General features: G+C 42.1%; 1 long non-coding RNA gene across 1 annotated transcript in view; it reads left to right on the top strand.

The window, feature by feature from the left end:
• Positions 1–11,869, top strand: part of LOC129401970 (uncharacterized) — a 53,001-nt gene extending 41,132 nt beyond the window's left edge. Inside the window, exon 3 of the long non-coding RNA XR_008628471.1 lies at positions 11,758–11,869. This is a non-coding gene — a long non-coding RNA (uncharacterized LOC129401970). The remainder of the gene's footprint in view (positions 1–11,757) is intronic.
• Positions 11,870–13,267: the final 1,398 nt, after the last annotated feature.

The following is a 13,267-nucleotide window of genomic DNA, read 5'->3' as shown; positions in this document are numbered from 1 at the left end:
CCTCTTTTAAGTCAGAGATTATTAAGCCTTTAAATTTGAAATTGTATTGACCATTAATTGTACATAATTGACAGTAAATAACTGAGTCACCAAATGAATAGTATGTAATAAAAATTATTATTCACTACAGATAAGCAATGTCTACATAGTAGATTTGAGCTCAAAGGTCTATAATATGTCTCTGTAAGACATACAACTGCTGACACAACTTATACGCAAATGTTATTGCCAATAATTAACAGACATAGTTCATGTATATATATATATATACATATATAGTAGACTGCCCAAACAATTGACAAAAAAACAAAAAGAATGAGAAATGGGGGAAAATAATTAATGGGAAGGAGAGATAGCTCATGTTCATTCCCCAGCACTGCATTATCGCCCAGGTTATATTTTCTTTTTGATACTGATAATTAATTAAATGGAAAACAATGACATTACCTAAAAGACATGGGTAATCATTTTATGTCATAATTAATGGTCTTAGAAATACTTAAGGAGGGGCTGGAGCGATAGCACAGCGGGTAGGGCGTTTGCCTTGCATGCGGCCGACCTGGGTTCAATTCCCAGCATCCCATATGGTCCCCTGAGCACCGCCAGGGGTAATTCCTGAGTGCAGAGCCAGGAGTAACCCCTGTGCATCGCCAGGTGTGACCCCCCAAAAAAAGAAATACTTAAGGAAATATACAATTTACCAAATAGCTGATGCTATATGTTTAAAGGTTTGATCTCCTAACACTTACCCTTTTTTTTCTCATGATTTTAATATAGAAAGTTCGAACATCTTATAATCTAAGTAGCCTTGTATTTGACATTACCATATAATCCTAGCCTTATATTACTTTTAGATGGAGGCTTTCTTTTTATTACGACAGAAAACAAAAAAGTAGACTTAAAGCTTTTCAGTTTTGATATTGGATATTGCTAATTTGGTCAAAGAAAGATGTTCATCACTCCCACCCCCAGCTCACAAAATCAGCACACTATCAACCATTTTCCAGATCAGAGAAATAAGTCACTTGTATTACTACTAAGGCCATATAAACCAGTCTCAATTTCAGTTTCCAAAGTATTTTAAGGTTTTCTAACTTAAGATGCTTTGTGTTTTATTAAGTTGTTTTGTTCACTGGATAAATTGGTTATCTTAATTCTCATAGTCTTAGTTTTATAACAGGCTTTTTTGTTATTTTGATGATCCTGTAGATAGGATTATGTCTGTTTTTAATTAATTTTTAAAATTGAATCATTGTGAGATACACAATTACAAAGTTGTTCATGATTGGATTTCAGTCATATAATGTTCCAACACCTGTCCTTCCATCAGGGAGGGACTGTACATATCCCACCAACAATGTCCCGTTTCCCTACCATCCACCCCCTGCCTGTCTCTATGGTGGGCTCTCTCTATCTCTGCCTCTCTCTTTCTCTCTCCCTCCCTCCCATCCTCCCTCCCTCTCTCTTCCCCCATTATGGTTTGCAATCCAGGTACTGAAAGGCTGAAAGGTTATGTGTATCCCTTTACCTCCTTTCAATACTTAGTTCTTATCCCAGAGTGATCATTTCCAACTATTAATGTCATAGTTGATATGACATTATCAACTTATCAACATTATCAACTTCCCTATCCTAACTGCCCTCTACCTCGACACATTTGTGGCAAGCTTCCAATTATTGACCAGTTTTCCTAGGCACCTGTTTCTTCTGTTCTTGGATATTAGCCTCATACTATGTTTTTAATATCCCACAAATGAGTGCAGTCCTTCTGAGTTATTTCTCTTAGCATGAGTACCTCCAATTATAGGACTATGCCTTAAACTACTTTCCTGTGGGAATGGTTTTATAAATTGTAAGATGTTACCATTAGTTTATCAGTGGAAAGAACATTACTAGAAACTATGGCAACAATTCATGATGTCTTGCCTTACTTAGAATAGTCTAGTAAAATCAAGAAAAGGATACCATAAATCAATGCAAGTGATATGAATAAAAAACTTCTTTGCTTTTGTAATATAATTGCTAGCATTATTCTCACTTCTTTAATCTTGATAAGTTTTCTGCAGTAAACCAGTTATTATCCTGAATACTGTCCTTCACTTCTATTACTGGTTTAATGATGAATAAAAGCCATTCAGATCTTGTTTTATCAAAATTTTTACCTAAGGGAAGTGATATTTCTTGTATTGTTTGCCCCAACTCTTCCAGTCATAATAAGAGAACTACAAATAACAAAAGATTTTGTAATGGTACATAAAGTTTTGATGGTTTTGTGTCAGACACCACTTTAGAGAAAAAGTTTCAATATTTTAAAATGGATAAAGAAAAATCAACATTCATCTCAGGTTGAATGAGAGTATCATGTTGAGTGAAGTACCATACTCTGTGGTGCTCAAGGCTTAGTCCTGAAAGGCTCCGGGACCATATAGGGTGCCAGGGAATCAAACCCCAGTTGGCTGCAATGCAAGGCAAGTACCCTACCTGCTGGACTATCACTTGGAAGCTGAGCACTTTATTTTCATAAAATCTTTTACAAGGCACAAACATCAACTAAACGCTTAACTGAATATTCAGCTTTTTCTTTCATTTTTTTGAGTTGAAGGACACACCTGGTTCTGTGCTTGGGAATCACTCCCTGAGGTGCCTGAAGGACCGAAAGGTGCCAGGGATCAAACCCAGGCCTCCCGCATGTAAAGCATGTGCTTAACCCAGCTAAGCAATCTGTCTGGCCCTCAACAACTTTTGTTTTACAGTATAAACTGAAAGGAAATTGGAAGCATAATGGAAAAACTGGGATATGATGTATGTTAGAAGTAAATATAATTAATCAAAGTGGTAACCCTTAAAATTAATTTTAAGTGCAAAAGCCCTTTAATCATTATATATGTGTTGATATTCTCTACATTTCTGAAAAATTAAACTATTAGGTCAAAGTTACAATTTTAAAGGCAAAATATCCTTGCTGATTACTTTCCTGGTTGATAACCTGGGTTTTTTTTATCCGTGGCATTACCAAAAAAAAAAAAAAAAAAAAAAAAAATTCTCGGGGCTGAAGTGATAGCACAGCGGGTAGGGCGTTTGCCTTGCACGCGGCAGACCCAGGTTCGAATCCCAGCATCCCATATGGTCCCCCGAGCACCACCAGGAGTAATTCCTGAGTGCATGAGCCAGGAGTAACCCCTGCGCATTGCCGGGTGTGACCCCAAAACAAACCAAAAAAAAAAAACCAAAAAAAAAAAATTCTCTACAAAAAATATATTAAAGCAAAAATTTTTATAGTTATTTTATTTAGTTATTATTTAGTTAGTTATTTTATTTTATTTTTATAGTGCCATATCTAACTTTAAAATCTTTGTGGATAGTGGATCTGTATGTGTTATGTGTGTGTGTGTGTGTATGCATGTATTCTTTATAACAGGAAGACATTTATCCTGGAAATGTAATGATTCCCATATGCTTGTTTTTCAAAAAAATAAGTTAAAATGTGGTGATATCAGCTATTTCTCTCTAAAGCAAGAATAATATCCCGTGTCAAGTTTATTGATGCAAAGCCTCATCTGAGGAAATTTTCAGCACTGTGAATGACTTTGATTAAGTGATACACTGATCACTTGTTGAAGTTATAACGAGAGGAACTCGTTTAGTTTCACTGCACTTTTTGTGTGAATTTCTCTGAATCACAGAGAAAGTATATAAAGGATCACAGAAAAATGTGGATTTGTATCTACTCTATTTTACATCAATGCCCATATGTCACTGAAAACCGTAGTTTAAAAGTTCTGTACATTCTTACGCTTCAGAGTATAAAAATACTGCTTGTATGATCCATTTTCTTTGGGGAGAAGGCCATACTGTGGTACTGATAATTAAAATGAATGTTCTTGGGTCAGAGTGATAATACAGGGCTTAAGGCTCATGTCATGCGGCCAATCCTAATTCAGTCCCTGGCCTCACATAAGACATCCAAGAGCATCACTGGGTGCGCCTGTGATTCCCAGCCCAGTGGGAGCCAGAGTAGCACTGTATCCTGGAGCCCTTCCATTAAGCCATAGGCCCAGCTGGCAGAGAATTGAGGGTGATGTCCCAGGTCTGGCTAGGGAGACCACCCCCCCCGAGGACTTTTTTTATTGATATATGAAATCACTTTCAGTATGGTATTCTATTCTTAGAATATGGGCTAGAGCAATAGCACAGCAAGTAGGGCGTTTGCCTTGCACACAACTGACCAGGCTTCGATTCCTCCGCCCCTCTGGGAGAGTCCAACAAGCTACTGAGAGTATCTCTTCTGCAGGGCAGAGCCTTGCAAGCTACCATGGCGGTATTCCATATGCCAAAAATAGTAACAAGTCTCACAATGGAGGCGGTCCTGGTGCCCTCTCAAACAAATCAATGAGCAACAGGATGACAGTGATACTTATAATATGTTTTCTACCTACATACTTGAGCTATATTCAAGTTGACACTGAAGCTGAAATTACAGTAGTTTGGGGGATGAGGGATACTACTTCAAAATTTTTATCACTTTACTACACACCTATTGAATCATTATTCTATTATTCTTAGTTCTACATTCACCTTCTGTTTTATCTAGAAGAAACAAAGAGAGATGTACAATGCAATTTCCATATTTAAAGAATAAGAGTTAACAGACTTCATAATATGTTTGCCCTTCTGCTGATTTGCAGATTGCTGATAAGGGAGAACCTAAAAGGACCAGTGGAAAGAACTTTTCTCTATATGCAGGATCTGCCCATTTGTGGACGTCCTTGACTACCTATAAGCAAAACGCCCACACTGGTGAAGAACAGAAAACTTCAAATAATGCTAACCAGGGGGCCGGCCCCGGCAATAGCACAGCAGACCACCCAGGTTCGATCCCAGACAGCCAGATGGTCCTCTGTGCCCCTGCCTCGACTGATAAGCGCAGAGTCCAAAGTCCCAACAAAGCAAAAACGCTAAAGGAAGCACCGCTGTTCCCCTAAATCATGTGCTCCGACATTAAGTGCATCCTTATTCCCCGTCTGAGTTCCCAGTTGCACCAAGGCACGCGCTCCCCGGGACCAGACTTAAGCGGGTTCGGCGAGCGCCCCGCTCACGGGGGCACTGGGCGCACTGGGCCACGCGGGCTCCACGGCCGCGGGCTGTGAGGAGCCGAGGGAGCCCCCGAGGAGTCTGACTTTCCAGAAAGGGGCCCCCCGAGGGAGCGCGCCGGGCGAGGCGGGCCCGGGGCGGAGAGCGCGGAGGGCTGCGGTGGGCGGCTGCGCTCGCGCGCGGCTCACACGCCGGCTCACCCCGGGCGCCCCGCGCCCTCCGCGGGAGGAGCCGCCGGAGCCGTGACGCGTCGGAGAGGAAACGCCGGCGGCCCGCGGCCCTGCCGGGAACGAGGAAGCGCGAGAGCGGCCGGCGCGGCGCGGCGCGGCGCGGTAGGTGCGGGCTCCTCCGGGGCCCGCCGCGGGGACACGGGCGGCCGCGGGGTCCGCGCCGGGCCGGGTCGCAGCCCGAGGCCCGCGGGCGGGGCAGACGGGGCGGGGCGCGGCCGGGGCCGCCGGGGCCTCCGCCGCGGCCGGTCCTCGGAGCCAACCCCACTCCCGCGGGTCCGGGAAACCTCCGAGCCGGGCCCGAGGGGGTAGCGACTCCCCCCAACGTGCGGCCCCCGACCCCGGCCCTCCGTGATCTTGCGTTTCCTCGAGGTGATTTCACAGTCAGCCTTGGGGTTCCGGATGGCCCGAGCGGCCGCCGGAGGGCGGACGTTATTAACCTGTGCGGCGCCGGCGGGCGTGGAGCGGGAGCCCGGCGGGTGGGAGACCCGTCACCTTAGTGGGGCAGGGGAGCGGGTCGCCGGCGAGGATGCGGCCGGAGGAGGCCCCCTGGAGGGGGGAAAGCGCGGGGGAATCTTGAACCCGTTGTCAGCCACGGGGAGTCCGGGGCTGGAGTTTGCCGCGATTCGAATCCGTGCCGTCCCTTCCTCGGTCCACTTGGTTCGGGTGCTGGCCAACACCTTGAGCGGTGACGAGTCCCATCTGGAAGTGCTTAAAGATGTTTAGGTTTTGTGCTGGTTGGGTTTTGTTAAGGATGCTTCCGTGGCAGTTAGGAAGCAGAGTCCACGTCGCCTGAAACGTAAACTCTTGGGTTAGTTTTTTAGCACAGTGATTTCTGAGTCACGAATAAAATTTTAGTCCCTCACGAGGCAATATTGTAGGGTGCACTTGAAACGTGGGAATGAATACAGAGTACTACAGCTTAAAAAAAAAAAACACCTTTATCAGGTTCTTGTATTTTTTATTTTTAAGATGGTTGTGGTTTTGGTTATTTGTGTCATTAGATTGAGACTCCAACCAGCTGGTTTGGGAAGCGCCTTAGTTAATACTTAGATAGCTCCTTACTATGTGCTCGGCTCTGAGTGCTTTATAAATATTAACTAAAAGCTATTACGGCATAGCGGTTCTAGCGGTGGAAAGGCTGTGCATACTCCCCCTGGAATCTTTGCCAGAAGTAGGAACTTTGGAGAAAGTCTCGGGTATATTTGACAGTCGGTTCTAATTTTTGAGTCGCGTGGCTACTGCTGTTGTAAGGGGACCCTCCCACCACACACACACACACACACACACACACACACACACACACACACACACACACGCTGCCCCCCCCCCCCTGCAGGTTCTTCTGTAAAACGATCTTCCTTTCACCAGTTTGCCCATTTTTAGCTAACTTTAGAGAGAACTTCCCCCTTTCTTCAACTGCACTGAATGGAGCCTTCTTTTTTTTTTTTTTTTTTTTGACGAAGAAGCTGTGTTCCCAGTTTGACAATTGGCATGTAATTAGATTTGGGGGCATCAGTGGAACTTGAAATACACTGTAAAAGAAAATATTTTCTTTGCCTCTACACATCAACATAAGAAATAATGTGTGGGTCAGGGATGTTGCTCAGCTGCAGAATGCTTGCCTTGGTTGTGTGAGTGCTTGCCTTGGTTCCTGGCACTACCAAACAAAAAGAAGAGATAATAATACTTTGTGGCTTACTGCTAGTTACTCTTGGTGGTATCAGATTGATCAACTTTGGAGTTGTCTCAATATATTGACCCAATATTAAAAAAAAAAAGTGTACCTCTTCAAATGTGTACCTTGATTTACCAGATTGAGAAAAAACCAGAATGGTGAAAAACAGAGATGGTTATGTTGGTTATGAATCTTATGTCAAATATATACATCTTATTAGCTTTCTCTCTTTTTTCACATATTTAAATTTTCAGGGAGATGAACTACATGAGACTACATGAGACTCTAAGTCATTTCGAATTTGAGTCAGAAGTGTCTCCTAGAAGCAGAAAGACAGTTTCCTCTGATAGCATTTGTGATACAACAGATAGTTAGAAGTACTCTTGGCTTTAGTTCAGTCGATATGACAGCTAACACTTTTTATTTTCAAAGTATTTCTACGTATATGTATTTTTTTTTTTTTTTTTTTTTTGCTTTTTGGGTCACACCTGGCGATGCACAGGGGTTACTCCTGGCTCTGCACTCAGGAATTACTCCTGGCGGTGCTCGGGAACCATATGGGATGCTGGGATTTGAACCCGGGTTGGTCGCGTGCAAGGCAAATGCCCTACCCGCTGTGCTATCGCTCCAGCCCCACGTATATGTATTTCTTGACTCTTCAGGTAGACCTTTTGAAATTGGTAGCCATTTATTCCAGTTCTTACAGATTAGGAAGCTGAGGCAGAGAAATGTTCTTGAGACAGGATTTCATAGCTGGTTGAGGTGGATTTGCAGAGAGCAGGTGTGTAGATATGGTCACCTATGATGAATGACCTCAGATGTTTTACTCTCTAAAAGCATGCCTCTTAGATACCTGAACTGATTTGTGCCAAAGACACTCCTGATATTTAGATTTCTAATCCGATATCTATCTAATTTCAAACTGATATGCCATAGCTACAAAAGAGCTGAGAATGCCCTTTGTAGTAATTTTTTTAGGTTTCATCATTCTGTTTTGAAAAAGCAAATAGTTTAGGCACTGCACCCATCTCTCATGCTCAATAATTCTTCTTCCCCCTCCCCCTTATTTGGAAGATTTATTTATTTATTTAAGTTTTTGGACCACATTGGCAGTGCTTCGGGCCACTCCTGGCTCTGTGCTTTGGGGCCCATTGTGTGCTGTACTTGGAACCAAGCCTCATGCATATAAAGCATCTACTCAGTCTGTTGAACTATTTCTCCATCCCTGATTTTGATCAGATTAGATTAGCGTTTCCCGAAGTGAGCAATGCCATCAAAGTGAGGGGGCAGTGGAATGATCTAGGCATATGGTGGAAACCTCTGGTACAACTGTGGTAGGGGGGTTGGGGGTGTTGCTTTCTTTTTGTTTGCTTAAATAGAGATTTCCAGAGGGATTCTGGGTAATTTCTTTTTTCTTTTTTTTTTTTTTCACTGAAAAGGTGGCAGTAGGCCAATTAAGTTTGAAAACTTCTGGTTCAGATTGTACATATGGTTTTGTACTTGTGTTGGCATTTTTTCTGTTCCTCCCTGCTGATCAGCTTTGAGGACTAAAATTTACAGTAGGACTCAGGAGGAGGTACTAATGGTAGAGCACATGTGTAGGGCCCTGCATTTCATTGTGGTATCGCATGACCCCCACTCCCCATCCACACACCACCAGTTCCACTGGTTGTTCCCCATATTAAAAAATTATTATAGGTTTTCAGTGTCAGTGAATGCAATTAAGCGACTTGGGTTTATTACAGGTGTTGCAAATTATTTTAAAATAGTCTTCTTTTTGTAGGCCTTTTTACTCGGGTTAGGGCTACAAGGTAAGATTTAGGCATGTTGTGCCTAGGATCGAACCCAGGGCCTCACGCATGGACAGCATGTGCTCTACCAATGGGGACATGTCTGGACCTATCAAGAGCTTTTTTACAAATAGCAAAGCAAAAAAATATCCCTGCTTGCAGCTCAGTGGAAGGGCAAGGCTTTGTGTGAGGCCCTGTGTTCAATCCCTACAACCACAAAAACAAAATAAAACAACACTCAGTTCTTTCTATTTTTCAAACATAACTCTCTGGGTCTTAAAGTTCCTATATGTGAGATGAATAACATTCATATATCAAGAGGAAAATGTGGTCATTACTTAGAGAATCTGTAGACTGCAAGGAGAAATGAAAGATATTCCATGAGGTATATTACATGGTAAACGTTCTTAATGAAGACACAGTGAATCAGCGCCTGACATTGCTCTGCTATGTGTGGGTGAGATCAAATACTTTGAAAACCTGCCTTGTTTCAGAAAACCCTTACCTTTCTATATCTCTTATTTTCTTTTTGATTCATGTTAATGACTGATCAAACTGCTGATTCATGAAACTTAAATTATATAACATGTTATTCCTGATAAATGCTTCCCACATTATTAAGAGACAGTAATGTCTATTTTCCTTTACCTCATCCATTCTTTTTTTGATGACAGTTTTTTGGGTTTTTTTTTTTAAGTTTTTGGGTCCCTCCTGGTGTTGTTCAGGGGTTATTCCTGGCTCTGCACTCAGGCTCAGGGGACCAAAGGGATGTCAGGGATTGAACCTGGGTCAGCTGCGTGCAAGTAAGTGCCATAATCCTTACCCTATGACCCCAGTTCCTCCTGTTCCATTCTTTATTATAGCATCTTTGTTCTCATTTCACACTTTTCCCCCTATTTCATGGATAAAAGTGGTAAATTCTTAAATTCCACACTTTGTAATTCATGTCAAAATAACTTTAACTCTGGGGGCTGGAGCGATAGCACAGCAGGTAGGGCGTTTGCCTTGCACGCGGCCGACCCGGGTTCGATTCCCAGCATCCCATATGGTCCCCTGAGCACCGCCAGGGGTAATTCCTGAGTGCAGAGCCAGGAGTAACCCCTGTGCATCGCCAGGTGTGACCCAAAAAGAAAAAAAAAATAACTTTAACTCAGTATTTGCTTTGTGTTAATTATCACTGACAAGGAAGCTAACATGGAAAGCAAATATTGAAAGCCAACTCAGAGAGTCAGTCAGTAAATTTTATTGCCTGTGTAAAGCTGAACTGGAGCGATAGCACAGCAGGTAGGGCGTTTGCCTTGCACGCGGCCGACCCGGGTTCGATTAGTCCATCCCTCTCAGAGAGCCCAGCAAGCTACCGAGAGTATTTCACCCACACGGCAGAGCCTGGCAAGCTCCCCGTGGCTTATTCGATATGCCAAAAACAGTAACAATAAGTCTCACAATGAGACGTTACTGGTGTCCACTTGAGCAAATCGATGAACAACGGCAGGACAGTGACAGTGACAGTGTAAAGCTTTACTAGAGTTTTCAAAGGAAATAAGGTCGACCATAATATTCTTGTCTTTGTTCAATGTACTTGTACCCTTTAAATCTCTTCTATTATTCAAAACTAACATCTGTTGGTGGGGGATGGGAGCTAAAAGAGGGTGATCATGCAAGGGAATTTTTTTTGGGAGATAATTTGATCATATGTAAAATGGAATCTAGGAGATGTGTGGGAGAAATATGAGATATTAGATCTCAGTGCTTGGAAGAAGGCTCAAATGATAGACCACAAGCTGCAAGGCCCTGAGTTTGATCCCCAACACTGTACCCCTCCCTGCCTTCAAATAAAGCCCTACTGGCTGCCCCCTTTTCCTCCATTAATGCAGGAACCAGATAGCACTGCACAGCCAGTTCCAAATGCCCCAACCCTAGTTCTGCTGGATATGGACTCTATTGAAAATAAATAAAATAAACAAAGAACTCTGTGGGGGGGCGGAGGGGGTGTAACTCAGCATGGGTATATCTCCAGGATCTGTTCCTAACCCTGGGAGAAAAAGTACAGAGATGTTAGCTATCGGGGAGGATTCATGCAGAGAGTTGCCTTCCTCCCCCAACAGGACGATAAATACAGAACAGATATATGTGGCATCAAAGAAAGTCTAGGGAGGATTAGAAACATCGAATCCTTATAATATTAACATGTAATATTGGCTGGCAGAGTCTGTCTGTACTAAGTGCAAGTGTTACTATAGGTAGTTCTTTCTTCCGGCCACAAAATAAGTTTGTTCATACCTAATTAAAATGTAGAGAGTTGGTTTAGTGGCTTCTAACTTGATGATTTCACAGACTGGTGGTTAAGTAAAGGTCATTTTTAAGAATGTTTTTAAAAAGCCTTTTTTTTTCTGAGAGTGCCAATAATGATGACATAATAATGTCATTACTGTTTTATGACTTTAAAGAAATGGCATTGTATTTACTTAGCCTATAGTAATGAATCTGATTGTGTTTTATTGCTTCTATTTAATTTCTTGAATGGTAGTTGACAATGAACATATTTTTTTTCTGTAGGTCCTTGGTTGTCATTTATAATATACTCACGTACAAAATGAGACTCACTGACAGGCCCGCCAGTCTTCAGACTGATGAATGAAACATCCTCCAGTACAGCGAGGCTTCATTATTAGGAGTTGACTCATTTGTTTGCTTGTGCTAAAAACTTAGAGAAAAACTTTATTGCTGTAGTTATTTATTTACCTGTTTTAAACATAGAAAACAGATTTAAGTTTCCAACTCATCATACACACGTAGACAAACATAGGATCAGCATATAAACTGAGTAAACTAATATAGATATATTTCCAAAGCGATTGATAAAGAGAATAGGAAGCATATAGTTTCCCCAAAGAAACACTGTATAAGTGACTCCCACAGCAATTTTTAAATTTAATTTTGTATCTTATATTTTCTATTTTTTTTTCTTTAGGGCCACACCCGGCTCAGGGGTTTCTCCTGGCTCTGCACTCAGGAATCACTTCTGGCTGAGTTTCGGGGACCGCATGGAATGCTGAGATTGAACCTGGGTCATCTGATTGCAAGGCAAGCACCCTACCCACTATAATATCGCTCCAGCACCACCCCCCATCCTTTTGCTTCTCCTACTTTTGATTCAAGAAAATTTATCTCTGTCTTTTTCTCCATCTCAGTCTTTATCTCTAGGTCTTGAGCAAAAAATATGCTAATTTTTTAGTATATTTTAATGTTTTTAGTAATACACTTAAGAATGAACCTGTAGTAAAGAAAAGGTTTTGTTATTTATTTTTGGTTTGGGGCCACAGCCAGCTGCGCTCAAGGGTTATTCCTGGCTCTTCAATCAGGAATTACTCCCTGTTGGTGCTGTGGGTTCCATCTGGGATCCCAGGGATCAAACCTGGGTCAGCTGCATGCAAAGCAAATGCCCTACCCACTGTACTATTGCTCCAACCCCAGGAAAGCTTTTAGTTCAGGAGAAATGGTAGACATTTCAAGAACTGGTGGTTATAACCTTCAAAGCCCCTGGGACTACCCAGTAATCCTTTTAGAATTTCCATATATATCTCCACCTCCTCCTCTACTTTAAGTCAGTTGTTTCTGCGTAGACGCTGACATGAGTGATATAATTTTTTGTATCCCATGTTCAATTCCTCCACCCCTCTCAGAGAGCCTGGCAAGCTACTGAGAGTATCACGGCCGCACAGCAGAGCCTGGCAAGCTACCTGCCAAAAACAGTAAAAATAAGTCTCACGATGAGAGACGTTACTGGTGCCCGCTCGAACAAATCGATGAGCAATGGGATGACAGTGACAGTGATATAATTGGGAAGTGGTTCATATTGTTGTTACAGCATTGTTTTGTATGATTTTCTTTTCCTATTGAAGATGTTAGCCAAAACATGGATTACATAGAAATCTAACTTCTAAATAAGATCACTCTTCCCTTCAGAAAATACACCCAAAGTTCTAGATACCCATTTCAAAACAACCTCTTTATTTGTAAGTTGAAGACTTACGGGCTGTCTTAGACCAAAGGTTAGCAGTAATTGAGAAGTGCTATGTCCAGATTCTAACCCTTATCCCCAGATTTTCATCAGTAACGATAGGCAAAGGTAAAAAGCATGGATCAGCTTTGATCCCTGGGAATTAGAGAAGTAACACTCACTGGTTCCTGGAATGGCAGATTCCTGCCGAGCAACAGGTAGAGATGCAGTATCAGGCCCAGCTTGCTGACTTCATGTGAACTAAAGCTCACTTGTAACATGCTTGGGCCAGAATTTAAGGAGCTTTGCATGAAGGCATTAGCTACCTAACCTGCACTTAGAGTAAAGGCTTATTTTTCCCTCCACAAACATTGATTTAGAAAACGGTTTGAAAAGATACTTTTACTCAGCTTTTAAACAACATAATGCTAAGAATGTTGATGACATAAACATGAAAACTTTATTATATTATTTAATATCA

This window comes from Sorex araneus, chromosome 2, assembly GCF_027595985.1.
Source record: "Sorex araneus isolate mSorAra2 chromosome 2, mSorAra2.pri, whole genome shotgun sequence".
In the NCBI taxonomy this organism is placed as follows: Eukaryota; Metazoa; Chordata; class Mammalia; order Eulipotyphla; family Soricidae; genus Sorex; species Sorex araneus.
Note: the sequence above shows the minus strand (reverse complement) of the source record. Positions and strands in the feature narration are given on the sequence as shown.